The following is a 12334-nucleotide window of genomic DNA, read 5'->3' on the forward strand; positions in this document are numbered from 1 at the left end:
TCTCTTAATTAAGCAGCTAACAATTCCTCTTTCACTGTTCATTCTTGAATACTAGCATACAGCACAGTCAAAATCCCCTTTCCCTTCAACGGTGAGTGTCACTGCAAGATTGTCTTGTCACTCGGCTGACTCTGCTGCTGACAGCCTCAGGGCTCATCATGGCTGCCAGTCAGAGGGAAGGTTTGCTTCCCCTACCAGTGTGATAGTGCTTCTTTTATTTTTGCAGGGTCTCCAGGCTGAGAGATGTCATGTGTGAGAATTTTAAGAAATGTGCATCCACATCCTGACGGCCAGAAATGAATATCCGCAAGGACCCTTTCAAAGTTTTTGTCGAAACTACCTCTCCCAACTCTACATCTTAAAGTAGCTTCATGCCCTTTTATATAAAAGAAAACCATGCAAAACAAATCCCCAGAAACCCCCTTTCCCCTTCTAAATTAATGACTTCATGGATTTTGTTTTATTTCCACTTTGTGGGAAATGTTGTAGTGCTCCTTCTGGTAAACAGGAGGTTGGCAACAAACAGAAACACCTCTCCTCACACTCCACCAGCTCATAATCAGGTCAGATGAACCTGCCAGCCTGTTGGTATCTGTGTACTAAGAGAATCTGGTACCTTGGAGGGCTCTGGTTTGGTACAAGGGAGACTCCCTGTTGCCAGGATAAGCACTTGCCACGTGAAATTCAGGATCACAAAAACTCTCCTGTGCTATCTCTGACCCCAATTTTAGCACCAGGTTTTTTCACTTTCTAGGTTTCAAACACAAAGGAACCAGTGTCCAGAGGCAAGTGATATAGGCCTTAAACTTGCTGCCATCCTTAATTTCCTCATTCATAAACTTTCCTTAGAAAACCCAAATCCCCATTTCTCTTTTTAAATAGACTCCTGCCTTCAGCCCCGGTGGCCAATCGCAGACATCTATTTCCCAATGGATGAGAGCCACTCCTTCATCTTCTTGGTTATGGTTGGGATGAGGTTCATATGGTCATCCACACACGTGGTCACGCAACTCTCCAGCTGCCGCTTCACCTGAAGTTCTTTACTCCCCGCATCAATTGAATCTTTGGCTTTGTCGTTGCAATGCATAGTGCACCGGGCCAGGCGGTCCTGGAACTTCTCCAACTCGCTGGTCACCAGGGCCTGGGCTTGAGCCAGAGGTGCATGGCAGCTCTCAATGCACTGGTGCACTTGGTGCTGGATGCCTGGCTGTCCTCACAACAGCCGGCGCTGCACCGGAACATGAGGGCTTGCATCTTCCAGATGTTTTCTCTCTCCAGACTCTTCACCATAGAGTCCACCACCTCCTACACCCGGAGCTGCTGCAGCTCCGCCATGGCGACATGGCGCTGCTCCGTGCCGTGCCGGCGCCCACATGGACTCCCGGGCACGAGCCCCACCTTTTTTCTAAAGATGAAAATATATGGGGCTTCTGTCACCACATAGTTTATCTTTTTCCAACAGAAAATGGTAATATGTAACAAATATAATATGGTATGTAACCAAATTTTAGAAGGTTCTTTTATTCAATTTACAATTGTATCACTTAATACAATTGTAGACACTTAGGTTGACTTTAAAAAGAATTCTTCAAAAGTCATATCTTTCTAATTGATTTGTTGATAGGCAGCAAAGAAAGTATATTCTGTCATGCTGACATACACACATACATTTATAGAAATAGATATTATACTATCTATCTATTTACCTAAGATCTTTGTTATATTTATTTGGTAGTTGGGTATTTAAGTTACAATAAACATGTGTATACATGTGTATGAGTATGTATATAATATTTATAATAACCACATAAAATCTACAGTTTTATCTTTTATCAGTAGAATAGTGTAGCTGGTTTGAACATAGTATGAATTGTATTTTTATAACAACCAATTCAAGTGCATTTCTGCTCCAGAGGTTTCTTAATATAGTAAGAACACTGTTTTTTTTTCCCATGATGCTGTGAATCACCAAAATCTGTATTTGGATTTGTTTGCCATAGAAAAAAAAAATTTTTTTTTAATATTGAACTTTTCATCTGATTTGACAATACCATTTGTGATACTATTTCACCTTTAAGAAAATAAACATCTGAAAGCTTTCTTTTGATTCCATAAATTGCCTGGAAAAAATCAAAAATGTAGTAGAATTTATTGATTCTTTATTTGAAACAACAGATAACACTGATATAAAAGTTATCATTTAAGTCTTTGCAATGTTTTTCTAATAACGGAAGCTACATGGTAACAGACTTCTTTTTCTTCTTCTTATATACACAAGAAAACTGAAAATGAAAATCAGCAAAATTAATCTGGAAGAAGATTGCACAAGTTAGGTCACAACTGGCCATTTACTACGGGGCTGGTGGGGATAGCTGTGCCAAGTTAGGTGTCAGGTCTGCCCTCTGCTGGAGCCTGAGTTCAGTTTGCTTTACCAGAAAGTCCCCTGCATGCTCTTCTTAAGAGAGAAATGTTAGCTCCACTGGGTCCGGAAAGGGCCGGAGAAGGAAGAAGGGTCACCACTGCTCACTTTTTGGATTTCACATAGTGTCAAAAAGACCACTCTGCTAGTCACAGTGTTATCTCACACACCATCAACCAGACGGTAACATGATGAAATATGGAACAACAAAAGTAAACCATGATTTATGGTCACTCTAGTTTTAATGGACATGAGTGGACCTTGTATCTGGGATCCCACGTGAAGCTGCCATCTTGGAGTGAGCCATGCCCTCGGTGAGGGTTGAAATGTAAATACAAATAATAATAGTAATAGTAATCCCACAAAAAGAGGCATGAGGGGAATGTGTCCATCTTGGAGTGGCTGTGTGTGTGTGTGTGTGTGTGTGTGTGTTGTGTGTGTGTGTGTGTGTGTACACACAATCCATTCAAAGCCATACTGCAAGTCATCTCTCATGTGAGTTTGGAGCCTGAATCATGATTCTTGCATGGTCTTATACAAGCAAACAGACAACCCCCAAAACAAACAAAATAAGTCATTTAATGTACAATAGTGCAAATGTGACTGACAGAAGAAATTCCTCAAACGTAAAAAGGATCCAGAATATGAATTCACATTTCAAATCAAAGAATTACAAAGAAGGTAGTAAAAGTCCACAAAATCAGGCTTTTTTAATGGCCACAGATTCTGGAATTATGAGGTACAGAATAGAAAATAGATAGTTAATATGTTTCTAGAAATAAAAGGGGAAATGAAAACCATTAGTAATGAGAGATGATAAAAATGTCTGGAAGAATTGAAAATCACCAGACAAAATGCATAGAAATGGAAAATGTGAAAATCAATAAGATATTCTAAATGAACTTGTTTAACAGCAGAATATGTACATTTAAAGAGAAAATCAATGGACCAGGAGGTAGATTTACCAAGATAAAGTATGCAGAGTATAACACAGAGAGACAAGGAGATGAATCAAAGAAGGTAGAATACAAAAACTTTAATATCTCACTTAGGAGATTTCCTGCAGAGGAGATTATAGGGGTTGAAGGGAATGGCAAAGAAATAATGACTGACATTGTTCTAGAAGTAAATATGGAGAAATTCACTTTTCATGATACTGAACATACTATAAATTATATTTTTAAAAATTGGTATAGTTGTAGGGGTATACAAATAGACTATGAAGCAAAATACAAAACTCTGAAATAGATTCATGCTTGCTTGTATGAAAACTTGACATATGATTGAGAGGGTTTTTCAGATCTGTGGGGAATGGACAGACCACACCAGAATGATGTGACAATTATTATCCATCAGATTATGGAGAAATCACCCAGATCATGTGATAACAATGACTTAACTGTCTTGAAAAAAGAAGAATCTGGATCCATGGCTAACAAAATGCCTAAAAATATATTCTAATGAATAAAAGCAACAAAGATAATCATACTTATTATGAATTTAACTACTATTATGAGAAGACAGGGAAACATATAAAGCATCATATAAAATATACCAAGGGAGCTCACCTGAGGCGGGCGAGGTGCAAATGTCACCTAAAGTAAGATTTCAAGGTTGATGGACTTTAAGGGATCATGGAAGGTGCAGTGGTAGTGTTTCAGGAAGTGCAGAGCTCTAAGTGGGAAAAGCACAATATACACGGATCAGAAGAGAGTTCCCCAATGGTTAACTTGCATTTCTTTGGTTTCTAATATTTTTCATATGCTTATGAGTCATTTATATTTCTTTTTTGATACTAATATATCTCCTTGTAATCCTGCTCATTTTCTTATACTTAAATCATAAAACAAACATTTAATATAACTGTCAAATTTTAGAAAAAATGGGTTTTCTTGAGAGTTCAGGGTTCACCTCTAGAGATATCAGGACATTGGTGGCATCACTCATCTCCAAAAGGGGAGGATCTGTAAGAGAAGATGGGTTCCCGAAACTCAAACAAGTCACCGGGAGGGGGTGGTCACCAAATTAATAAAACAAATCAACTTGAAATGCCAGGTATATATGGGAGGGTAAGAATGTTGTTCAGAGGTAGAACAAGGTAAAACATGGTAAATTTGTTCAAATGTTAGTTTTACCAATGTGTTAGCCATTATTGTCTCCCTATTATTCTGAAGTGCTTGTTTTGGTGACATAAGTGCATTATGTAAAAGAAGATTCAGTGTTGTATGATCAGAGTTGAATTTCACTATTAACTCTGCCCTTGTGTCCTCTGCAATCTCAGTGACACACCTGTTCAGGGCATGACATTCAGGTGTCCTGTGTGTGCTCCAGGACAGACCCCATGGTAAGCAGTCGGAAAGCAATGCTTGTGCAGCCCTCAGCTGGAGTTTGACCTCTCCTGGTAAAGAGAAGATTCTCAATATATTTATGGTAAATGAATTAGTATTAGATGGATTTAAATCATAATACCAATAGATCATACATTTCTTAGGAAAGACTAAATTGAGTAAGAGATTATGTATGTTCATAAAATGATGTATGTGTGTGTGTGTGTGTGTGTGTGTGTGTAGAGAAAGAGAAACATAGAGACAGTCATATTTAAAATAAATACATAAAACTCACATATGATCTTCCAGCCAACAAGAGCATGTAGAACAGAAAGGAAAGCTTTACTCCCAGATCTGATGTGGCATAAGTAAACCCAGGTATGCCAATATTTATGCACTAGCTCACTTATTTGTTAGATGTTGATGTAAGATTGTGAGGAATATACCTGGAATAGTTTTAAGTTCTTATTTATATTGACATGACACTAACATGGTGACTTATTCACAAGGTTATTATGGAAATTTAAAATGACAAATGCTCTGGTCTTTAATAAGCTCTTAATATATAGCAGCTGTGATTATCTCTTATTCCTTACTACATGTCACAAATATCTCTCAAATTTCCCCAGCCTCTGAGAAAATGTACCATTCCATGTAGGCTTGGGGGTATGATCCCAAGCCTCACTTCCTGGCCATGTCCTCTGCCCAAGAATCTCCTTCAAGAAACTATAGACCCAATATTTGTTTCCTCTTTAAGTTCATATGTTGAATCCTAATGCCCGATGTGATGATATTTGGAGGTGGACATTTGGGGTGATTAGGTCATAAGAGTGAAGCCCCCAAGAATGGGATCAGTGCCCTTATAAGACACCCCAGAGAGTTCTCTCACCCGTTCAGCCATGTGAGGACACAGTGAACCAGTAAGTAGGTCCACCAAACCTTCTTGTGCCTTGATCTTGGACACCTCAGCATCGAGAACTGTTAAGAAATAAAATTCTGTGGTTTATAAACCACCCAGTGCATGGTATTTTGTTATAGCAGCCTGAAAGGACTAAGACACCATTCAAAATGTACAGAACAGATGATAAAAGTAGAATTTTACCATATTTTTCAAAATTTCTAATCTGTACTACTGCACATAAATATAAAAACAGTCCATGAAAACAACTAATAAATATCAATCTAAGAAAGAAACAGAAAAATTTATCTGAGCCAACGTGAGAATTCTATCCCAGGAGACAATCCTTCAGAAAGCTCTGAGGACTGTTCCACTCATTAGAGGTCAAAGCACAGTTATATACATTTTGGACAAAGGCTTATACATCAAATGATGTAATGACAGTTTATACAATCCAGATCTGCATGTGGAAAGTGAGTCCTGGGTCATCATGACCCCTGACAGGATTAAGGAGGAAGGCTATCTCCTAAGGGGTTGTGACCCTTGATGAGACTAAGAAAGAAGGTTATCTTCCAAGGAGGTCTGGTTAATGCAGATGCACACCCCACATTAAAAGGGAGAGAGGAGGTCCAATCAGTCAGAGAAAATTTTTATGTTTAAATTTTTCATGTTTTTCCATAAAATATGAATATTATTTCATCAAAACTAGTATGTTTACACTTTCTTAGATTTACAGTTTTATAGACTGATCTGAATCCTCGTTTGGTAGTCTATGTTGTCATCAGTAGGTACATTTTTGACTAATCTAATACTAAAGTTCTATCAGTTCCAAAAAAACCCTCAACCACGGCATTAAAGGAAATACAAGTATCTATCATGTGCTTTTCAAAAAAATCTTTTTATAACATGAAGTAGATTGGGGTAGTTGTTGTTATCATACACCCAGAACGACTGAAAAATCAGAGGCTCTAAAGAATATAAATCCATGCCTTCCATGAGATCACTCAACTAATATATTTTGTGATCCTACATCCCATGCTAAATTTGCTTGTAAATAATTCAGCCTTTTAAAGAATGTTTGTACAAATGTAAAGTTGCAGAACCAAGTGTTAATCATGCATTCACTCTATCTGCCCTTGATTGGTGGGGTAAAAAGGGGGGAGAAAACACAAACATTTCAGAAATGGAACTTAGAGAATTAGTTTAGAACCATTATTTGAATAATTAGATACCCTGCCAGCACTGTGTTGATCGATAAGCAAATGTGGCCTAGACATCTCCTGTGTGAAACAATAGAAACTCTTTTTTTTAAGGAAGCAATACAAAGTCACTGCAGTCGGGCCAAGCAGAGGAATCAGTAGCATCATTCCAGGAAGGTTAGAGCTGCCAGCTCAGAAACCTTCACCAGCAGGAGCACCAAGGAGAACAAGGCTGCCCCTTCACGCAGCATGACTCTCCCCATTCAGGCCCAGCCCTTTCTGCACACAGCTGGAGTTGACCATGATGGTGCATTTTCCAGACATGTGCTGGAGGTCACCTCATCAACCCAGGAGGGCCTCATCCGTGGTGGGCGTAGCCAGGGCACAACCTCAACGTTGGAGTAGGGAGCACGGAACAGCCAAGTCTGCACCACCTGCTCCACAGCACTGCTGAACTCAGGTGAGAAGCAGAACAATGGCTGGAGGTTCAGACATCATGGACCCTTGGACCAGCTGCGGTTTCTTTGTTTTTGCTTCTCAGTGCAATTCTCTTCAAGGGAATGATACATTCTAATGTGCTCATTTTAAAAATTCCCTTTACTTGGTATTTATAGCTTCTAATACACTGCCTCTGTAAGTGACGGCACACAAACAAGTTTTACCTCATTTGCCTGTTAATTGACTAGAAGGGTCATCAGTTAAGACATAAGCCATTTCTTATTCATAACTTCACATTGTACCTGGAAGCACTTGGAAATACCGAGGTCTGCCAGTCAAAACATTTTCAAATGGAAACTCATAAGTCATGTATCTTGTCACATTCTGAAGACCTTATTTGCAGAATCAGCAGTGCTTCCTGAAAAAGTATTACAAAATCACAGTTTGCCACATTCATCCAAGTTAGTTTATCGAGCCTGTTATTGGCAGCAATGTGTTACTGATTACTAGCTACAGCAATCCTGATACCAACCCCAAACTTACTTTCCCTCCTGTCTCCCCTTTGTCTATATAAGTACCTCAACATCATAGAATTATGCTATTCTTTTAAAATATTTAATACCGTACCCAATCTTTACCATATAAAAGCACTTATTTTTGTAAAACAAGTGTTCTGAGACTAAGAACTCCTGACACACAAAATTTATAACTTCTTAAGATGTTATAAAATTTATAACATCTTAAGATGTTATAACATCTTAAGAAATTTATAAATTTATAAATTTATTTATAACATCTTAAGAAAAATGTAGGTGACCTAGTTGCTTATTGAACATATTATCTCACAAAATATTTCAAGATGCCTGTGTGAATTATTTCAAACAACTCAATACATTTTCAAGGTAGCCAGAATCGACTGCCAATCTTTGATTTCATATTAAATGTAGAAAGCCCGAATAATGATTGTTTGTTTTAATATATTGTTCAAATGATTAAAAATTGGGAATAATGAGCCTCTTGTATAATCATGCCTTTTTCTAAATTGTAGGAGAATGTTTTCCTTTCATGCCCAATGCAAATTTATTGACATTTATAAATAAGAAATGAATTATTTAAATTATCTGAAAATTATAAGAATTTCAGACATCTCTTCTTAGTAGCATGTAAAATAGCCCTCATTGTATTTAGGTGTAAGTGTAATTATTTTCCCCGTTAGCAGATCAGAAAGCAATCCATACCTCAGTGGGATAAACACACACCATGAGTTAGCAGACTGTGGTTTATAGCAGTGATCAGTAGGACAGCAGGGCATTTAATACAATGCCTCAAAGCATCAGCCACAAAGCAGTTAGCAATGTCGCAGCTTGCACAGGGAGGAGATATACTCAGGTAGCTGATGAAATATACCTGGCCCAGAAAAATAACAAAAGAGTAACAAGCACATATGTCAAGGGACTGCTTCTGGCAACTATCCAAGGTCACTAGGTGAGCACTATCAGTAGTGTTGACACATGGACCCCATCCTTATCCCCAAGTACCAGAGAGTATTATGGCAGGAATATAATGCTGACCCCCTTACGAACACCTAGCAAAGAATAGTTCTTTAAGTTTAATAGAAAACATATAGTCATTAGGTGCCATGCATTCAAAGTTAAGCTTGTATAAGTCTTAGGAAAAACTTGGCTATTTGGGGGAGCATTTATTCTTTGCCTTAATTCACCAGGCCATGAAGATTAGAAATGGGGTGTCCCTGCTACCTTAGATTCCAGAGTTTCTGTAGTATCTACTGCCTGATATTTGTGGCTGCATTGAAATCAAAGTGAGTGCCTTAATGACCACACCACTAAAACTTTGGGGTTGTTCAGATTATGATACATCATCTAAAGGGGAGAACACTGCCCCTCCCATCCCTGGGGACAGCTATATACCTCTTTCTTTGACATAATTTCTTGATCATTTTCTGTTTTTAAGATTTTGGTAGGCTGTTGGCAGAGTCTTATTTGTTTTTTTCCCCAGCAAACAAACTCCTCACGTGGAAGAATCCAATTCCTCCTAGCAGCTTTATTTTCTAACTTTTCTATAAAAATGTAGAGTATTCTCCTAATTTTCAAGGAAAATATTAATGGGGTAAATGTATTGCTTCATGTGAATTTGAATAATGTGTTATTCACCTGAAAATGTTACTATATCAAACTTTTACTGAATTCTTCTTTTATTCATACTTGGAAAATAACATAAAGGCAGACTTAATGAGTGTGGGGTTCTGAAAAGAGGATTATATTGATAATGACATTCAACTTCTTAAATTTGTGTAGGCAGAGTTCATGAACACTGCATATTCAAACACCAAAGTTGTTTAGAATAAAGTTTTGCACGTGTGAAAATGTCAGCCTCTGTCAACAATAAAACTAAGCAAGTGTTCTTTTCATTCATTCATTCATTCAGTGCTTACTGAACATCAAATATAAGACAGGTACTCTGATCTGGTGAAAAGCAGTGAATAGAATATAATAATTCCTTGCTTCCAGGGACTTTACAGTCACATGGGAAATAGGTTCTACAGTAGTTAATAGTTAGTGTGTGCATACTTTGTGCCAAACACAGTTTTTAACATTGTATAAGTTACTAACTCACTTAATTTTCACAACAGCAATATGAGATGAGGACCATTTTATCATTGATTCTCAGTGAAGAAAAACAAATATACAGAACAGATATGTAACCTGTCCAAACTAATGAGTGATGGAGCACAGCTTTCCATCCAGGCAGCCTGACTTTTGAGCCTGACTGCCAACCCACTGCTCTCTAGTGTCTGTTCTTTAAAAAAAACAAAACAAAAACAAAACAAAAAAAACTGCTCACCTACCTGTAGGGTTTCCCCTGGTGTTTGGTAATGGGAGCTTTATCTGCTGAAGTGTATGAATGGTGTTACATTCTGTCTGTTGCAGGTTTTAATGGCACGTAAGGGGTTACAGATATGAACAGAGGGAAGAATTGAAAACTATTTATTTATTTATTTTTTTAGCCAACTGGGTATGTGTGTTTGATGTGTTGATTGCAATGCTAGGGCAAACTTCATGGCAGGAAGTTAGCAAGATCTATGATGCTGCTCACAAGAGTTGCAACCTTGTGAGTGCCAATCAAGCTTTGTGCTCAGAATGGCTAGAACATATTGGCTAAAGAATATGGTCTTGACCTCTACCATCAAAGAGCAACTGATCTGAAAGACAGCAGAATATGAACATTTTCTTTGGATAAAGCATCACCTTCAGCCAGTGAGGGTCTCTGAGCAGGGATACTGGACAAACATTATTTTTTCCTAACTACCTTTTGATGGGAATGAATTGCTACTGAATTATAACATTTTTAAAGCCTTGCTCTTAACTCAATTTTCTTTTGTGCAGTACATTGCATTTTCATAATTCAGGGAGGCATCTTGAGGATTGAAGAAACATAAGTTTCCCTTTCCCATCTTTATGCCCTGGAGAGATATATCTGCCTTCAGATTCCAGAGTAAATATCAGTCATCTGAAATTTTTTGGGGGACCACAAAGCTACTATTGCATCACTATACTCCTTTATGATACTTTAGGAACTACTGTAAGGCAAGGGTAATAAAAACTCCAGCAAGAAATTAGCATTGTGTAGGCATGTCTTTTAAAGCATAGTCTCTCACACTGAGGATGCAGTCCCTGGTGGGTGACAAGGAGATCCCAGGGGGCTTGTGGTGCAGTGAGCAAAGTGCTCAGAATGTCAGTCTGGAACTTAATCCTCCGTGGACTCAATGTCCCACCTCCAAAGTCCTTGGCAAATATAACTCCCAGACTAATCGTCAATGACGACTTTCCTCCATAAAATATACGTATCATTATCTGACTCCTGCATGCCTTCATGACTTATTGTTTCTGACATCCACTTAGCTGGACCACAAGCTCTGTGAGGGTATGGGTTTCATAAACATTCTTTTTTTTTAAAAGGGGGAGGTTTAATAATTTTTCTGTGTTCATTTTTACATGGGGTGTTTTGCACAAGAAATCACAGATGCTTTCTGCTAGGCAGTGGCTAGATCTGCTTGGATGTTGGTCCCAGAGGCACCCTATCCATATTATCAGGATGCAGCCAAAGCAGTTAGTTCACCCCTGACGACTTACAGCTGACAAGGGAACTAGGTGGTGAGAGCATCGTTTCTAAACAGTTTTACGTCGGTGAACTCTTGTCCCTAAAGAGATGATCACGGTCTGAAACTTCTAACTTTGCAACAGAATTGATTAACACTCCCTTTGGGTGCACCAAATTATAATCTTCTTTTTTTTTTATTGTATGATTCCATTTAAAAAAGTTTTTTTGAATTTTACTTTTTTATATACAGCAGGTTCTTTATTACTTATCCATTTTATACATATTAGTATATACATGTCAATCCCAATCTCCCAATTCATCCTACCACCACCCCCCTCCCCCATCACTTCCCTCCTTGGTGTCCATACATTTGTTCTCTACAACTGTGTCTCTATTTCGATGGATCTAGAGACTGTCATACAGAGTGAAGTAAGTCAGAAAGAGAAAAACAAATACTGTATATTAACACATATATGTGGAACCTAGAAAAATAGTACAGATGAACTGGTTTGCAGGGAAGGAATAGAGACACCAAATTATAATCTTTACCGCAGGCTTCATCAGCATCTGACTTGCTGTTAGCCGGACTGTCATGGGACTTCCAAATTTCAGAGACGGATTGCACGGGAACAGAAACAGAAACGTAATTCTCAAACTTTGAAAATGTGAAAGTCCTCAAATGTTTACAAGTGAGAAAATAGGGGGCTTTGTATTCAAAATGGAAAGCTCTAATTTATGTTTAAAACAGCATCTGAGGGAGGGTGGGAGGGAGACGCAAGAAGGACGGGATATGTGGATGTATGTATAGTTGATTCACTTTGTTATACAGCAGAAACTAACACACCACTGTAAAGCAATTATACTCCAATAAAAATGTTAAAAAATAAATAAATAAAATAAAATGGCATCTGTTAAGAGTGCTGATAAAATAACT

At 38.0% G+C, this 12334-nt stretch overlaps 1 pseudogene; it reads right to left on the reverse strand.

Moving 5' to 3' along the window:
* Positions 1-919: 919 nt before the first annotated feature.
* Positions 920-1335, reverse strand: LOC116759843 (annotated as a pseudogene).
* Positions 1336-12334: the final 10999 nt, after the last annotated feature.

The sequence above is a fragment of the Phocoena sinus genome, chromosome 9, assembly GCF_008692025.1.
Source record: "Phocoena sinus isolate mPhoSin1 chromosome 9, mPhoSin1.pri, whole genome shotgun sequence".
Taxonomy (NCBI): Eukaryota; Metazoa; Chordata; class Mammalia; order Artiodactyla; family Phocoenidae; genus Phocoena; species Phocoena sinus.